The sequence below is a fragment of the Chrysemys picta genome, chromosome 12 (genome assembly GCF_011386835.1).
Source record: "Chrysemys picta bellii isolate R12L10 chromosome 12, ASM1138683v2, whole genome shotgun sequence".
In the NCBI taxonomy this organism is placed as follows: Eukaryota; Metazoa; Chordata; order Testudines; family Emydidae; genus Chrysemys; species Chrysemys picta.
The window spans coordinates 30,031,144-30,050,132 of NC_088802.1; the positions used below are offsets into that span (position 1 = coordinate 30,031,144).

At 48.1% G+C, this 18,989-nt stretch overlaps 1 protein-coding gene across 1 annotated transcript in view; it reads left to right on the forward strand.

Annotated features, from left to right (window-relative positions):
• Nucleotides 1-1,061: 1,061 nt before the first annotated feature.
• LOC101934481 (uncharacterized) overlaps nucleotides 1,062-18,989 on the forward strand; it is a 71,402-nt gene continuing 53,474 nt past the window's right edge. The window contains exon 1 of the mRNA XM_065562583.1: nucleotides 1,062-1,270. The gene's annotated coding sequence lies outside the window, so the exon portion shown is untranslated. The remainder of the gene's footprint in view (nucleotides 1,271-18,989) is intronic.

Sequence of the window (18,989 nt, forward strand, 5' to 3'; positions counted from 1 at the left end):
GAATAGAACCCAGCTCACGTGGGGTTTGCCTACACTTTGTAATTATATACTTAGTATTTGTGAGCCCCGTTGACTGGACCTCATTGTACAAACACAGAACAAAGAGATGGTTCCTGCCCAGAGATCTTATTATCTGAATATAAGAAAAGAGACCACAAATGGTTACAAACCCTACTTCTGGGAGAATTCTGCACTGCTGCCAGAGCCGGCTTTAGGCCGATTCAGCCGATTCGGCTGAATTGGGCCCCGCGCTAAGAGGGCCCCGCGCTGCAGCTGTCCGCCCCGCCCCCCCGCTCACTTCCCCCTCTTCCCCTCCCCTGCACGCCCCGCCCCCTCCCCTGCGTCCCGCGAATCTCTGAGACTAAGCAGGGGCGGGCCGGCGGGCAGCACGAGGTAAGCTCGGGTGGGGCGGGAGAAGGGCTCCGGGGAGGCGCGGCCCGTTCCCGCAGGCCCCAGCGGCTCTGGCCCGGCTTGGCTCCAGCCCGGCCCTCGGGGCCCAGCTCCGGCCCGGCCCGGTCCCCGCGGCTCGGATTCCCCCCCCCCCCAGTGCAACCCCCCCCCCGGCGTGGCTCGGGTCCCCCCCCTGTCCCCGCGGCTCGGCTCCCCCCCCCGTCCCCGCGGCGCGCTCGGCTCCCCCCCCCCGTCCCCGCGGCGCGCTCGGCTCCCCCCCCCGTCCCCGCGGCGCGCTCGGCTCCCCCCCCGTCCCCGCGGCGCGCTCGGCTCTCCCCCCCCCCCCGTCCCCGCGGCGCGCTCGGCTCCCCCCCCCCCCGTCCCCGCGGCGCGCTCGGCTCCCCCCCCCCCCGTCCCCGCGGCGCGCTCGGCTCCCCCCCCCCCCGTCCCCGCGGCGCGCTCGGCTCCCCCGTCCCCGCGGCGCGCTCGGCTCCCCCCCCCCCCCGTCCCCGCGGCGCGGCTCGGCTCCCCCCCCCCCCGTCCCCGCGGCGCGCTCGGCTCCCCCCCCCCCCTGTCCCCGCGGCGCGGCTCGGCTCCCCCCCCCCCCTGTCCCCGCGGCGCGGCTCGGCTCCCCCCCCCCCTGTCCCCGCGGTGCGGCTCGGGTCCCCCCGTCCCCCCCGCGGCGCGGCTCGGGTCCTCCCTTGCTAAAGCCCCGCCCCCAGGAATCGGGCCCCGCTCTTGCTAAAGCCGGCCCTGACTGCTGCACATGTGCAGAATTCATGTCCCATGCAGATTTTTTTGCTTTCCTGCACAATAATTCAATTCTGTTGTAGAAGCAAAGGGAAGCCGCAAGAGAGGTCATATGTCCCTCCTGGGCAGTGTGAGTATGTCAGTTTGGGAGCAGCTGGGATAGATGTAAATTATCACTGTGTGTGTGTGCGTGTGTGTGTGTGTCAGAGCTGAGTGTGCTGCTTAGTGAATTGTTCATGTGTTACAAATGTGCTCCGTGAACTGTTTACTACTGACCTTTCTGGAGATGGTTAGCCAATATAAATTGTGAACTTGATTCCCCAGCCCTCGCTTGCTCTCAGTTGTGTGATGTAATACTGAGCATACGGCTGCATATATTTGTTGACTAATAACTAGAAGTAAAGGGTCAAACCTAGCTACATTACTATTTGACAAAGGGGGTTTGGGGATTTCCTCCTATACTCCCCACTCCCATTCTCCAGCCAGCTCAGAAGTCCACCTGAATCCCTGTCTGTGTTATTTCTTCCTCCAGAAGGGTGTTAGTCATCTGCTGCAAGGACCCTGAACTCTTAAACGTGGCCCAGAATCCTGTGATGCTGCAAAGTAGATTATAGGCAGCCCTCAATCCCAGCTGCTCTTCTGTCATTTTCACATTGCACTGTGGTTGCAATTCCAAGCTTTATTAATCATTTCAAGGCTTAGTATTTTTCTTCCTGTGCACCATCAAAGAACTGCAGAAATCATCCTGAGGCACTTTTGCTGATAGCTTAACTTTATTGACCTTTAGAGTGATACAAGACACCTCTTTTTGGTCAAAATAATCCGTATCTTATTTATGGTTGGTTAAGGAGTACAGGGAAGGGGGCTGTTACTCCAAAATATGCCAGCTGGTGGGTTCCAAGTGGGTCATCATCAGCTGGGGATTACAAGAGTGTAGTGTGCTCTGACTGTGCTTCTTTGCTCACCCCTCCTTGTTTCCTGTTTAGGGATTTACATAGAACAGTAGTCAGTACTCTTCCATTCCAAGGGACTCCTCGGCTAGGAAGATCTATGTAATTTTTGGCTTTTTCCCTGTGTCAGAGTGGCACAAATGGGTTAGATTACAGCTGTTTACTTACCCATTAAAAAAAAAAGACTTTGATGGCAAATACAACTTTTATCAAGCAGTAGGTAAAATGTCAGGACCAAGTATTTCCCAAAGTAGACCGCCAGGTTTGGATGAAGTTACCGAAGGGTAAAGGGATATTTGTTCTTTTGCACAGTGTGAATGACCCTCACATCGTGCATCATAAACAGCTATACCAACTTCTTGTGCTTGAGAATTCCCTACAAAACTGTATGCGGAGGGGCACAAATTATTTTGCATATCCTGCAGTGTTGTTCTCAGTTATGACTGATGGTCTGTAATTGTGGATATTTGCATAACAAAACCACAAACTGAAAGAAGATGCAACTCAAGAGGATGACAGAAACAAATGTCAGAAGACCATTACAAGCACACTGAAAAACAAAACACAGGCAAAGAATGAATGTGTGGGGGTAAATGGAAATATAAGAAAATGTTATCATACAGAAATATAATAAGCTTAGAAGAGCTATAGCAATGGGGTCTTACCTTGCTCTGAGATCTTGAATAGACAGTTCTGTTTTTAAGCTTTTTATTAAAGTGATGACTGTAGTCAATTTTCTGTTAATAATAATAATAATACACTCTAAATGAATTATTCAAAGTTCTGTATTAATATGTCTAATAAGGAATCTATTTGTCAAAAAACATTTCCTGAATCTTTTTTTTTTGTCTGTTGTGTTACAGACGTACTTGCTGACAGGTATCTTGAGTTAAATTACCAATATAATTGAAACTGGAGTGTTTATATTGTGTTATTTTGACAAATAAAATATGCTGAATTTTGCAGAATTTTAAAATATTGTGCACATAATTTTTAGTGCAGAATTCCCCCAGGAACGAAACCCAGGAGTACAAGAAACAGTGAGACAATATGGGTCAGTGTGCTTGTCAGTAGTCTCAGCACACCAGCTTACCTAAAGTCAGTGCCCCATAGTGCTGGACTCTGCATAATAAGTGACCGTTCTTCACTTCCTGTGAGTAGACCCATTGAAGCGATCAGGATTACTTATAGTGCTGAAAGCTAAGCCTGTGAAATTTGAATGCCTTACTAGACAAGGGAAGGTTCATTCTCCTGAGAGGGAAACTGAGCTATAGTGAGATTCAGTGATTTATTCCAAATCACACAGGGAGTTTGTGGCAAGGCTGGGAATTGAACCTAGATCTCTTCAGTGCTAGTCTAGTGCCTTAGCCACAAAGACACCCCTCCTATTATTAATTCCCCACCCCCCTTCATGCTTTTTCCATCTTTGTGTGTTGTCCATTTCCAGTCTCTGGTCTTTAGCCTGTCCTGTGAGTGTAAAGTGCTTAGCATATTTTTGGGTGCTATATATATAAATAGCTCATCATATTTTTAGTCATGTTTAAAATATATTACTTAACATGATTGTGGAAACTAGTGTACATGTAGATGGTTGTCTATAATGTTAGTTAACATGTCTTGGTAAAGAACTGTAGACAAATTCTTGGGCAATGCAGAGGAAAGGAGGAGGTCTCTAACGCTGAGCAGGAATGTAGGTCAGGGGAGTACATGGGAGTTTCTGGCAGTTAGAAGGCAGTTTTTTATGGGGAGATCAGAAAAGGTTTCAATTAGGGTTTCTACAAGTCACTCTTGTTCTTCCAGGAATTGTCACAGTCCCTGAAATTTACACACAATCTTCTGCCTCTCGGTTTCTGTTTGTTTCTGTATAAAATAGGGAAAAGGCTGGTCAGGGACATTGATGGAGCCTGGGGTCTTTTCATGGAGAACTGAGTGTGCTGGAGGGAGAATTTCTTTGAAAATCCTAAGACTTCTGTCATTTGACTACACCCTGTGGTTACTAGGGAGAGGATTCTCTCGCACCTTCCCCTTTGGCCCCAATATCTCTGAAAGGGATGTTTCCATCTCTGTCATGGTTATCATACTATGTTATTCACGGTCTCGGGAATTCAGAGCCCGAGCAGCAGCAGGAGGCAGGACTTAGCACTATACTGACAGAGATGCCAGGGGAGGAAAAAGAAACAAACATGTTATCAATGCAGGAAATTATCAGACACAGTGGACAGCACTTCACGAGTGACATTCAGTTTACTTGGGGAGGATTTCTGTGACAGCCTCAAGGGCTAGAAATTAACTCATTGACAGAAACGGAAGCTTAGAGCTTGTCTACACATGATTCTAACCCAGCAATTCATGATCATGGAGAAACTCACACAAGCCCACGTTTAACAAAGCCACAGAGGAATCTTCCTACAAACAGAGCTCCCACTGCAAGTCCCTGCCAGTTCATAACAATGGGCACCTACCAGATACTCCTGGCTGCTCTTCTCTCTATTCACTTTAAATCCCAGCAGCTTTTCTCTCTCTTCCCTCAGAGTCTTCAAATGGGCCGGAATTTTTTCCTGAGGAAACAAAAATGATTTGGGAGGTTTTGTTTTGACGGTTGAGAGGGGTGTGGAGCTGGATGTTTTTCCATCCAAAGCCCAAGATGACTGTTGGTCCTAATTGCTTTATGATATCAGGGTCACCAAGGAGATGAAACCTTATTAATGGAGACTGGAAGTGTGTCATATTCCAACTTGTTACCAATTCAGGTTCAGTTTTTTTAGTAATCGTAGAGGTTTAACTAACAAAGTTATACAAATCCCAGAAACCACCAGGGCTCTAAATATGGGCTGGGCTTCTCCCAGGAGCCCAACACCCATTGAATTTCAGACTTGAAGCCCTGGGGATTGCACTGTTTGGACAGAACTGATCTAAGCACTAGGGCAAACCCCATTAGATGTAGGGAGACCGTTCATCTGGTTTGAAGCTGCACGGTTCCAGTTTTGTGGAGCACTATCCCTGTCCAGTAGAGACTTAGCAGTGGACGTGGTTTTGTCCGGTGAAAATGAGAAGAGAGAGGAGGAGACTGAGGGTGGGGCAGGCACCTCCATGCAGGCATGGGTGGCAGGTTTGTAGAAATTTTGGTGGTGCCCAGAACCTGCCCCCAACTCTACCCCCCCAAACTCCGCCTCCCACCTGCCTAAGGCTCTGGAAGGGAGTTTAGGTGGAGGGGGTAAGGAGGTCTGGGGTGCAGGTCCTGGACTGGGGATTAGGGTGCAGGAGGGGTGCTGGGTGCAGGCTCTGGGAGGGAGTTTGGGGGCAGGATCGGGTGTGTGGGAAGGGGGAGGGGTGCACGCTATAGGAGGGAGTGCAGGGGTGAGGGCTGTAGGGCTGAGGTCGGATGAGGGGTTCATGATGCAGGAGGGGGCTCAGGGCTGGGGCAGAGGATTAGTGTGTGAGGGGATGCGGGCTCTGGCGGGGGCGGAGGTCAGATGAGGGGCTCATGATGCAGGAGGGGGCTCAGGGCTGGAGCAGAGGATTAGGATGGGGTGGATGAGGGCTGGGGCTGAAGGGTTTGGGGCGTTGGAGAGGCTCAGGGCTAGGGCGGAAGGGCAGAGTAAGGGCAGCCTGTCCTGCCATAAGGGATTGGGGGCACTAGCAGGGCCGGCTTTAGGAAGTGCGGGCCCAATTCGAACATATTCGGCGGGGCCCTGACAGGGATGACTTAAAAAAAAAAAACACATAAAAAAAAACCCTTTCATTTCTTCCATGTATTATTTACTTTCCATAACTATATAAATAATAACAAAATTATATATTACATACATTGCATAATGTATGTGGATGCTAAACCCACCTAAAGCTCTTGACGCCCCTCCCCCGGGACCCCTGCCCCATCCACCCCCCTTCCCTGTCCCCTGACTGTCCCCTGTCGACCCATCCAACCCTTCCTCTCATTCCTGATGGCCCACTGGGACCCCTGCCCCATCCAACCACCCCTTCTCTCTGTCCCCGACTGCCCCTGGAACCCCTGCCCCTGACTGCCCCCCACCGCCCAATCCAACCCCTGCTCCTTCCTGACTGCCCCCCCCGGGACCGTTGCCCCCATTCAATCCCCCTGTTCCCTGCCCTCTGACTGCCCCAACCCCTATCCACCCCCCCACAACCCTCCAAACTTCCCTGCCCTCTTCCAACACCTGCTCCCTGCCCCCTTACCGCGCTGCCTGGAGCCGCTCGGCTGGGTCCGGGTCTGGGCTGGGTCCGCTGGGTCCAAGGTCCAGGTCCAGGTCCGGTCCGGGTCCGCTCGGCCGGGTCGGGTCCGGGCCCGCTCAGGGCTTGTCACATCCCCTTCTCCAGTCTAAAGGCAACACTCTCATATAGATTGGCTTGCAGGTCTTGTGATTTAAGCCTCACTGATCATTTAACAGTTTATGTTCTGTTAAAAGTTCCCTTATTTCACCAGTGGGAGCTGGTTTTAAAAAAGGATTCAGCATCTCAGATAAAAGTTTCTCATATCAGGTATCCTTAAAAACTTCACTTTTTGCTTTTCTTGTTACAGCACTGAATGAAACACTTACAGGCAACTTTCAGTGAAATTAACTTGTAATTAAAATCCAAAGTTATTAGGGGGAGACAGGAGCAGGGGCATAGACAGGACATTCCAGGTGAACACTGTGCCCACAGCAGCTGAACCAAGGTGTGACAGGGATCCCAGTGGGGGCCAGCTGTGGTCACTCAGGGTGAACTGCAAAGAATGGACAATCCCTAAAGCTGGTGGATATTTCAATACTTAGATTTACCAAGTCAGCATAAAACAGCTTCTTTATTACCTCACTGGTTGCCCAGAAGCCAACACCACAGTTCCCTTGAAGTTACCCAGCCTCAGGCCTCCATCCAGGTACCTAAGTCATATACGATGAAGATTTCTGAAAATCTTATCTATCATATAAAATAAAAGGTTCTACCAATCCCAAAGGATCAGACACATTACCTCCCAGGTTAATGAATATTCCAGATCTTACCCAAATACACGCTCACAGCCAATTCTTATTAACTAAACTAATATTTATTAAAAAATAAGAGAGAATATGGTTAAAAGTCAGTATACATAAAGACATGAGTTCAATTCTTGAGGTTCAGATTCATAGCAGAGATGGTGAGCTTTGTAGTTGCTGAGAGGTCTTTCAGAAATAGTCCATAGGTTATAGTCCAATGTTTATATTTCAGGGCGGTCCAGTCAGAACTAGGATTTCATTTCTTGTGGTTTAGGCTTCCCCTGCATGAAACCTCAAGCAGATCTGAGGATCAGGACCCAATGGTCTTTTATACAGTTTTCTAGCCTCCACTTGACCATACAGTCCTGGGTAAACAATAGGCTTTGGATGTAACCTTCTGCTTCCTAAACACCACCAGTAATTAGTTACACAAATTAACATAGGGCAATTTATTCATTAAGCAGTCTATCACAAACTTCAAAGAGACATACAGACGATGACATTACTTCACCCAAGATTAATTTAAATGTTAATATTCCCTGAATTAATAGTTATAGTGACAGACAGGAACTGTTTGTTTACATGGCTAGCATCAAAGATGCATTCCATTAATATTACCTCCAACTTCTAGCAACATAGGTTTGCATTTCAAAATTTTAGCCTATCTACCATGAATGGCCCTAATCACCATTTGCATACCTTTCTAACATGACTTTAAAGGTTGGCTCTGGGTCATTCAGCCTGCGAGCTGCTTAATGCTTTCTGGCCATGCGTTATATTTTGTATAAGATTTGCTGCAATTATATAGCATTGGTAGCAACAGTGGTTTGCATAATTATATTTTAATCGGACAACGTCACAATCCAAAGTTATTAGGAAGACACAGGAGCAGGGGCATAGACAGGACATCCCAGATGAATGCTGTGCCCACAGCAGCTGAACCAAGGTCCAGTGACAACTGGCTGTGCGCTGTAGCTCCAAAACTCATGGAGGTTGGGCTGGGGTGCAGAGGGGGCAGTTGTGCTGCTGGGGACTGAGTCTGGGTTGGCTGCAAAGGTTGGTGTGAGAAACTGACACATTGTACTAAAGGGGGAAAGGTGCCTGCTTAACTTTGATCAGGGTTCCTCTCCATGATCTGTTGCTTCGTATTGGCTGGGGATCACCCTGCTTAGATACAAAGATTGTTCTATTGCTAAGTGTGATATTTGCCCCAGGGATTAATACTTGCTCTCCTCAAAAGGGAGGGTGATGCTTACTCAGGGGCTTGGGATGGGTGATCGGAGATTCTCCTTACAAATATCTGGGGGCCCACCTGAGAAAAGAGGCCAAAGCACCTATGCTGGAAGCAGAGGAGTAAATGGGGGTGGGGAAAGCATCTCAGGCTGGGGTTATTCTGGGTTGGGGAAGGGAGTCCTGAATCTCTAGGCACATGCATATGTCTAAGCACCAGACCGCCCCTTGTTAGAGAAGTAAGAGTTAACTGTTAGAAAACTGGAAAATGTGGAATGCAGGTGGCAATTGCTTTAAAATGCCACTGCCCAGCCTTAGAGTATGTCTACACTTACCCTTTAAAGCGCAAAAAATCCCTTTTTTGCACTAAAACCGTGGGACCGTCTACACTTGTTAATGACTTTTTGCTGGGGAAAATGCTTAATGAAATGGAGGCTCAGATCATGTACAGTGGGTTTCTACCTGCCCCTAGAGGAGGATAACAAAGGGGAGACAAGATTACAGTGATCAACAGGTGTCTCAGCCAGTGAGGCTATGAGGAGGGTTTTGAGATTTTTGACCACTGAGAGGCATTCACTGAGACAGGACAGTTCTCATGGGATGGATACCACCTGAGTAGAGAGGGAAATAGACTTCTGTGATGGTAGTTGGCACAACTGATTAAAAGAGCTTTAAACTAGGAACACAGTGGAGACAGCTGGGGAATGATCATGTAATCTCCATGCCTGATTTTAAAATTGAGAGGGAGGAAAATCAAGTAAGAAAGGATAAAGCAATGGAGAAAGGAACAAAAGTGGGTAGCAGAATGGACATTAAGAGGAAGGATAGTGCTGATATCAGTCAGGTAGTTGATACTGGCAGTAAAATAACTGGACCCAATCGGATGAGGAATTTGGGCAAAGCCAAGCAGCAACAATTAAGATGTTTGTACACCATGCAAGTAGGGTTACCAACTTTCTAATTGGACAAAACCAAACACCCTTATCATGCCCCCTGCCCATCCCATTCCTTGAGGACCCACCCCCTTTCACTCGGCTGGGGCAGGGGGTTGGGAGTGGGAAGAGTGAGGGCTCCAGCTGGGGATGTGGGCTCTGGCTTGGAGCCGGGGATGAGGGGTTTGGGGTGCAAGAGAGACTCTGAGCTGGGGCTAAGGGGTTCAGCGTGTGGGAGGCTCAGAGCTGGGGTGGGGGTTGGAGCATGGGAAGGGGTGCTGGGTGCAGGTGGTTCTTACCTAGGTCAGCTCCCAGGACATGAATGGCAGATCCCTACAGCCCCTAGGTTAAGAGGCTGCCAAGGAGGCTCCATGCACTGCCCCTGCAGCTCCCATTTGCTGTGGATCCTGGCTAATGGGAGCCGTGGAGCAACTGCTCAGTGTAGCTGAGGGCTACGGCCTGGGGGAGCAGGGGCGGGGCTTTGCCATGCTCCGCCCGGCACTCTGGCCAGGGGAGAGGGTCTTCCTGCGCTCCACCCAGGAGAATGGGGCTTCATAGAATCATAGAGTTGGAAGGGACCTCAGGAGGTCATCTAGTCCAACCCCCTGCCCAAAGCAGGACCAATCCCCAATTTTTGCCCCAGATCCCTAAATGTCCCCCTCAAGGATTGAACTCACAACCCAGGGTTTAGTAGGCCAATGCTCAAACCACTGAGCTATCCCTCCCCCCATGGTGCTTGCCGAGCTCCGCCCGTTGCTACAGCCGGGGCCGGGAGCAGGGCCGGGGGCTTGCCACGCTCTGCCCAGCACTCTGGATGGGAGAATGGGGCTTGATGCGCTCCGGCCGGGGCTACGGCAAAGGGAGCGGAGCCGGGGGCTTGCCTCATTTAATACCAGACACTCAAGTTCACCCACCTTAGTATTTACACTTCTAACATTCGTATACAAAAATGATCAATATGTAGTTGTCTGCCTTCATGTGATATAATTGAAAAGGACTCCTTTCCATTAGTCTGCTTCCCTTCAGTTCCTACCTGTACTTTATCCACTTCTCTTCTCTTTTCTTTGGGACATAGAGTATCCCCGGCAATTAATGCTACCCTAAAGGATATTTCTGTCTGAAGCATGTGCTCCTCCACATCTATCAGCTTTCCAGAGCCTAAATTTAAAAATTCTTCTGCAACCTTTTTTAAAATTGTGGCCAGCAATCGCAGAGCCCATCCTTCCTGCATAGGTTCTACCTTTTCCCAAAGTTTCATCAGTTCCTAATGAATCTAAATCTTTCCTCCCAACACTGCCTCATCCACACACTGAGAACCTACAGTTCTGCCTGTCTATCTGGCCCTGTATGTGAAAATGGAAGCATTTCTGAGATTTGTCTGATGTTATTAGTGAAGTAAGCTGACAGTTCTTCATGGTGCTTGATTCTTGGATCTGGGCTACACATTGTGGGTTGATTACATAAGTCGGTAGGCAGAATAGATCTGCCATCCATACACCTCCTGCCTTCACTGCAGGGGAATGGAAGGGTTATTTCACCTCGTTTGCTGCAGAGGCCTAGTTCTGTAAGTGTTGTTTGTACTCCTCGTGGACAGATTCACAAGGGTTTTTTTGTGCCAACTGTGTTTTAAATCTCTGCCCGTGCACTTCATCTACTGCAGTTCATCTGTGACCCATCCATGGGGTCTTCCCGCTTTGCGTGGGGGGAGTGGGCAGCTCGGAACAAAGGCTTATGGTTGTGGTCATCAGGTGATTGTACTAAGTCATCAGCACCTTGGCCTTTATAATTGGTGAGGCTTGTTCTCTTAGGGTGAGTTGAAAACCTAGAGAGTTCAGGAGTTTACAGCTTTGATTGTTTGCTACCCAGATGGGAAGGAGGGAATGCTCTGGCCTCAGCCTGGATGAAAGGCTGATCAGATCAGGAGTGTAGTACAATGTGGACAGGTCAAATTTGCAGTCCTAGGCTGAAGATAGGAATGAATGTATGTCTGGGGGCATGTGTTGGCCCAGAGATGGTCTGGAAGAGTCCCATGTGGATCATGAGATCACGTACTATGGTACCATTTATATTGTGTATGAAAAGCTACCTGTCACCTAGGCCAAGGAATCTGGTGCATTTCAAAGCCATGCTGGATAGCAGCACTGTGTGTTCCTCCCAGGTTGTCAGTGTTTCCATTGGTGGGCTGTACACCCCTACACATCTCTCAATCTTTGTCCCGCAGATCATATGGATGCAGTCACATGTGTATTTTTAAGGCTATGTTACACTACATATCACTGGCAGCAGCACACAGCATATGTGTAGTTACATGCTTCAGTGAAAAGCTCACCAAACCCACACTGCGGTGTGTAGTTACACCTTAATGAAAGGCTCTGGCATGGCTTGGGCAAGTAGAGATCTATGTAGAGTGTGTACTCAGGTACATACACCATTCAGGTGTGACTTTACTCCAAGTATCTAACTATTTACACAGCTATTTATAGCCATCCTCAGGGACTACATGAATATGTACACTACACACTGTAGAAAGAAGGGTGCACTTTAGACACATGCCTAGGTAGAACATCCTGTGTATCAGGAGGGGAACAGGTGAGCTACCCCATTTCCTTTGCATTGTATTTACTTGTGAAGTGTGAAAGCACTTTTACAAGCTCCTTGTGGGTGCTGGAGGTAGCTGAGCTCTTGTGATCCCTGCTGGCAGGGGGAGTCAGGGCCGGCTCTAGGCACCAGCAAAACAAGCAGGTGCTTGGGGCAGCACATTTACAGGGGGCGGCATTCTGGCCATCTTTTTTTTTTTTTTTTAAACTCACTTCCTCCCCTCTCGCAACGCTGCAGAAGCGGAGAACCCATGGGACCCTGGGAGCTGTAGTTCCTTGCCTAGCTCCCTGCCTATGGAGCCAGCCCTGGAGCAGGGAAAGAACTACATTTCCCAGCAATCCCTTGGCAGCTATCAACAGGAAAGGCAGGGGGAAGGGAGTGAGGTAGCTGAGCTATGCTGCAGCTTGCTGTGAATGGAGAGCTGGCTGCTAGAATGGGGTGGCACTGTGAGTGGGGGACAAGTGTGCCCAGCCCAAGGAGTAGAAGGCTTTGCCCCAGATATCCCCTTCAGAAGACTTCCCCAGACTGGATTAGAGATACTGGTGTGACCTCACCTTGTAGCCCCCAAAGAAGGAATTGGGTGGACTAAAGGGACAGTGCACCTCTCTATCTGAAGCGTAACAAGGGAGGTACGTGGATCCCACTAGACTTTAAAATGAAAAGTAAGGGAGGGGAGGCTCTGCTAGAGGATCTGGGCAGCTTTAGATACAGTACCAGGCATGTAGGAGGATTTGCACTTCTGAGCCATGGAAGCAGAAATTGACTTTTCCTTTCCAGATATAGCTAATATTCAGAAAGGGAATCTAGCACCTGCCTTCCAGATTTGAACACCCTCAAAATTCAGGAGTGCTCAAGCTCAATTTAGGCAGCTGTTACTTCATTTCTCCCAAATCAAATATACTGTAACTTGCTGTAGAAAAAGGAGCATAAAATTGAGCAAGCAATGCTTCCCAGTGATTTTTAGGACTGGAATTGCTATGTTCAACAGCCATTGCTTTTTTTTTTATATAGTTTTATTTGTTTAAAAGGAAGACAGTGATTGCATTGGCAAATTCCCTATAGAAACAAAGAGTGGGACAAAAGAATAATAAAGGCACCTCAACTTTTCCTCATTTATGTAGGACAGTCTTATAATATGCATCCAGACATCCTCCAATCACACAAGCTGAAAATTGTTCCACTTTACTGCAGTTCTGTAACCATATGGGAACCAAACCTGTCTGTGTTCTGTGCACATCCAAAATTCCTGCTGAATGACCCGCCCTGGGAGCGAGTTACCAGTGACCCAGGGCTGGGACAGCAGGAGAGTGCAGGTTGGGGGTAGAGCCCAGGGCTGGGGCAGCAAGGAGCGGGGGCCGGGGGGGGGAGCCCAGGGCTGGGGTGGGGGGCAGCCAAAATTTTTTTTGCTTGGGGCGGCAAAAAACCTAGAGCCGGCCCTGGGGGGAGTTGCATATGCAGAAAGACTTATTGCATTGAATATAGACCCAGATTATAGTTATTAGTCAGACATGAGTCTGGTCCTTTTATTGTACAGTAATATACTGAAATTAAATTAGTAATAAGCTTTGTAGTATTTTGTTTTCTAGGTCAGTGCCAAACAAAGCTGTTATGGAACACTGCTGCATTTTCCTCAGTAAAATCCTGACATTGTATTACAAACATCATGTTCTTAAAAGGCTGTGCAGATATCAGTAATTGCCAAGAAGCAGAAAACTTTTTTTAAAATGGAAAACTTACAGATAAGATGGCACTGCAAACAGCGTACACTTAATCTTTTATTCAAAGTTACATTAGCACAAAATTGTTACAGGTTCGATATATATTGAGATTCAAATAGCTAGACTCAAACAACTTTCATTAATCAAAGATTAATACAGCATAATACAAAAAGGAAAAATCAATTTGTTACCAACCCATTCTAAAAACAGCAGTGCAGCTGGTCAAACTCTCTCAAGATTTTGCAAAAAGAACGAGGAGTACTTGTGGCACCTTAGAGACTAACAAATTTATTTGAGCATAAGCATTCGTGGGCTACAGCCTACTTCATCGGATGCATGCAGTGGAAAATACAGTAGGAAGATATATATATATATATATATACACACACACACACACACACAGAACATGAAACAATGGGTGTTACCATACACACTATAAGGAGAGTGATCAGTTAAGGTGAGCTATTATTAGCAAGAGAGAAAGAGTAATGAAAATGGCCCATTTCCAGCAATTGACAAGAAGATGTGAGGAATTGTGTGTGGGGGGGGGGGGCGCGGAGGAGAATAAGCATGGGGAAATAGTTTCTATTCCACAGATACATTACTAAGATATAGGCAGTGATTTGCTTACCCTTAGCTGCTATCCAGATAAAGTAGTAGTTAGCAATAAAAAAAAAAAAGTCCTAGTTAACAGCTCTGTTTTTGAGTGCTCAGTTTTACAGATTCCAATTCAGTTCCATTCTTTATATGGGGAGCCATCCTGCAGAATCACCAATATATATAACTATAATTTCACAGGCAATGATTTTTTCAGGTCATCTTTCTTCTGGCAGCAAAATATTTTATTATTGAAGCAAGGTCAACAGTGCCATGAAGCATCATGGGACTTTGGGTGAGTTGGGTCAACAAAACTGTTGGGATATGTAAGGGTTAAGTAGAGACCTGGGAAACTGCTGGTATGGCATTAGGGAGTAGAGTCACAGGCAGGCACCATTTCTTCACTTGAGCTTGTTGGGGATAGATAAGTGTTGCAGCTGCATAAGGAATGTGGAGATCTAAAAAGATACTCTTTGTGTAGAGCAGTATTATCTCCCCTCCCTTCCTTTCCCAGCTATATAAACGAGCTCGGGGTCATGGCTCCTTCCTCCCTCCCCATGAACTGCTGATTAAGGGAACTTGTGGCAATAAATTACTGCAAAGAAATGTATTTTCAAGGTAAAGACGTGTGTATAATATGCATAATGCTGTAATCAGTCAATGGGGTGTGGGGGGGGGTGGGTATAATCATAGTGTGGGTGTTTCTATTACTTAATAAGGGTTTTTGGGGTGTTGTAGCAGATGTAGGCGTTTACATACTAACTTAAATAAAAAGTGTGGGCTGTAAGTAATCCAGTGCTTACTCGACAATTGGGTTGAGGGAAACAAGTACTGCAATAAAGAAGCCCGTCTACTCAATCCGCCTCTGGGTCAGCCTGCTCATTCGCTAACAAAAACTGAGCATCACTGCCATTTTAAATTTATGAACAAATTCTCATTGTTGTTTCTTTGTCGGAATTTTTAAAGAATGGATAAACCTCTCCTGAGAATGAACAGTCATTAAATGTGAACAATGGAGTCCCATCGGTCTCACTGAAAAAGATCACCTGCCTCTCTGGGAAACTAAGATAAACTCCAATTTTCTTGGGCTTTTCCTGCACCATGACTTGGGTCCATGGATGTGTTTTTGCCCAGTAATTGCTCCCACACAAACCCATAACCCAGAATCCCTCTCTAGGGGAGAAGGAAAGTTTTCCTTTTCTCTGTATGGATTTTCTGGCCACTCCCAGGTCCCAGTCAGTGCTTGTCCTAACATCCACCTCCCAATAGTGCTTTCCAGAGGAGAATCCTTCAGAGCCCAACACACAGACAGTCAAATCAAACCTCTCTGGATTTGGCAAAAGTCTTTGAGGTTGGGATTCATGGTTCAAACTCCTCTTATCCCAAGAAATGGAGAGGTTGGGGTGGGCTGTTCTTCTATCAAAAGTGATGTAATCTGCAAAGAGAGATTGGGTTTTCAGAAACGCTGGTCTAATGTCAGTCTGAGCTGGGATAAGGGGCTGTTTACAGGATGGGCCCCGTCCTGCACTCAGTTCTCAGGGGGGCGTTTGGCCTGCTTGAAGCCTGCTTGAGAATGTTTTTGTTGTATTAAAATATTTCAGAAACATGAGACTTGTTTGAGATTAACTCTAAACTGAAAGTGATTCTGAATTATTTGGGTGGCATTCACAAGGGGAAGACAGACAAATAAGTCCAACATATAGTGGAGACTGGAATCCACAAAATCCTTGCTAAGCTGCTGCGTGGAGCACATGACTTATGAGGAGAGGCTGAGGGAACTGGGATTGTTTAGTCTCCAGAAGAGAAGAATGAGGGGGGATTTGATAGCAGCCTTCAACTACCTGAAGGGGGGTTCCAAAGAGGATGGAGCTCGGCTGTTCTCAGTGGTGGCAGACGACAGAACAAGGAGCAATGGTCTCAAGTTGCAGTGGGGGAGGTCCAGGTTGGATATCAGGAAAAACTATTTCACTAGGAGGGTGGTGAAACACTGGAATGCATTACCTAGGGAGGTGGTGGAGTCTCCTTCCTTGGAGGTTTTTAAGGCCCGGCTTGACAAAGCCCTGGCTGGGATGATTTAGCTGGGAATTGGTCCTGCTTTGAGCAGGGGGTTGGACTAGATGACCTCTTGAGGTCCCTTCCAACTCTGATATTCTATGATTCTAGCCCTCCAGGCACATACATTCACTAGGCACCTAGGTTTTCACCATTCAAGTGCTCAGATTGCCAAAACTTTGGTAGCTGGGCCTGCACTCAGCCACCTGAGTCCTGACATTGTTGAGCAGCTTGGCACCTAATGCATGCTCAAGCCCCAGCAGAATTCAAAAACTAGGTGCCCTGTCTAGCCTGCTTTTGGGGCATGATCCAGTGGATGTGAGACAGACAAGGTGGGTGAGGTAATATCTTTTATTGGACCAACTTCTGTTGGTGAGAGAGAAAAGCTTTCAAGCTACACAGAGCTCTTCTTCTCACTAGCAGAAGTTGGTCCAATAAAAGATATTTCCTCACCCACCTTCTCTCTCTAATATCCTGGGATATTACATAACTAGAACACTCCTGTGTATACCAGTCAATGTGCTCAGATGAGGTGGTGTCATCCTTATATGTGCTTAAAGTTTAGCCCTTGCTTAAGTACCCTGATAAACGGGGGCCAAGGAAAAAATGTTAATATCTAAACAGTGAATTTGATTATAGAGAAGAAAATTATTGCACCTATTATGTTGGACCTCTGTACTTCCATGGTGTGTTCATTATTGCACTACAAATGTTATAAAGGACTTTCTTAGTACAGGCTGGACCTCTCTAAACCAGACTTCCCACGGCTGGCAATATCCGTTGTCTGGTATCCGTGGGTGCTCCGGGGCTGGAGCACTCAGGGGGAAAAGCGGGGGCCCTGAGCTCAGCAACTCCTCCCCGACCCTCCCAGAGCTTCTGGAGTGCCTCAAATAGCTGTTTGCAGCGGTCAAGCTCAGGAAGGGAGGGGGAAGAGCGGGGCTTGAGGGAGAGGTGCTCGGGAGAAGAGGCAGGGTGGCTGGGAGCACAGCCCTGCAGCTGGCGGCGGGACCAAGAGCACAGCCCCAGGGCCGGTGGCAGGGACTGGGAGCGCAGCCTCATGACTGCGGTGTTCTGGCCGCAGGGCTGTGCTCCTGGTCCCCAGCCGTGGAGCTCCGCAGCTGCCCTGCCTCTTCCTCTGAGTGCCCCCCCACCCTGTCCCCGCTCCATCAGAGCCGGCCCCTCTGCTGCCACCGTAGCGGAGCCAGCGGCAGCAGAAGGGCCATCATAGACCTCCCCTGGTCCGGCAAATTCTCTGGTTCAGGACTGGTCAGGTCCCGAGGATGCTGGACCAGCGAGGTACAACCTGTAATAAAAATAATGTTTTGTCTAGAGAAGCTAGAAGTGGGGATTGCAAATCAAGACTTCTGAGTTCTGTTCCCTTCTTTGACAGTGACTCATTGAGTGAGCTTGTTCAAATATCTTAAGTTAGTCTCTATAAAGTGTGTATAATACCTACTCCAGTGAGGGACACATGCAGCTGGATTAATATTTTCAAAGAACCAGAAGCAATGGGTTTAAACTGCAGCAAGGGAGGTCTAGGTTGGACATTAGGAAAAAGTTCCTAACGCGAGACGAGATGTTTGCAGAAATCATGGAATCCACCCGCAGTGACAGAGCTCATCTGAATGAGTGGAAGGACACGGTTTCAAAGTATAGGAAAGAAGCCAGTGAATGTGAGGACATGAGGGACCAACGTGAGGAGAGGAGGGACGCTCGAGATGAGAGGTGGCGGCAGGAAGATCAGAGGAGGCAGGATGCAACGCTGGGGCTGCTGCGTGAGCAAACAGACATGCTCTGGCGTCTGGTGGAGCTTCAGGAACGGCAGCAGGAAAACAGAGTGCCGCTACAGCCCCTGTATAACCCCCCTCCCCATGTTCCATATCCTCCTCACCCAGACGTGTAAGAACACGGGGGGGGGGAGGCTCTGTACACCTTCTCATTCCACCCCAGTGGACAGCCCAAGCAAAAGGCTGTCATTTTTTTTACCTTTTTTTAGTGGCCTTTTCCTTCCCACCGATCCTCCTCCCAAACCCCACCCAGGTTCCCTCCCTCTTTTTATAATCTATTAATAAAGAATAAATGATTTTTAAACGATAGTGACTTTATTTGGTTTGAAAGCAAGCTGGGGGAAGGGGGAGGGTGGGTTCCTTACAGAGAATGAGTCAATAAAGGGGACGGGTTTTCATGAAGGAGAAACAAACAGATATTTCACACTGTAGCCTGGCCAGTCATGAAACTGGTTTTCAAAGCTTCTCTGATGCACAGCGCTTCCTGGTGTGCTCTTCTAATCGCCCTGGTGTCTGGCTGCGTGTAATCAGCGGCCAGGCGATTTGCCTCAGCCTCCCACCCCGCCATAAAGGTCTCCCCCTTTCACAGAGATTGTGGAGCACGCAGCAAGCAGAAATAACAATGGGGAGATTGATTTGGCTGAGGTCTGAGCGAGTCAATAACGATCGCCAGCAACCTTTTAAATGGCCAAATGCACATTCTACCACCATTCTGCACTTGCTCAGCCTGTAGTTGAACAGCTCCTGACTCCTGTCCAGGCTGCCTGTGTATGGCTTCATGAGCCATGGCATTAAGGGGTAGGCTGGGTCCCCAAGAATAACTATTGGCATTTCAACATCCCCAACGGTTATTTTCTGGTCTGGAAAGTAAGTCCCTTGCTGCAGCCCTTTAAACAGAGTAGTGTTCCTGAAGACGTGAGCGTCATGAACCCTTCCCGGCCAGCCCACGTTGATGTTGGTGAAACGTCCCTTGTGATCCACAAGTGCTTGCAGCACCATTGAAAAGTAC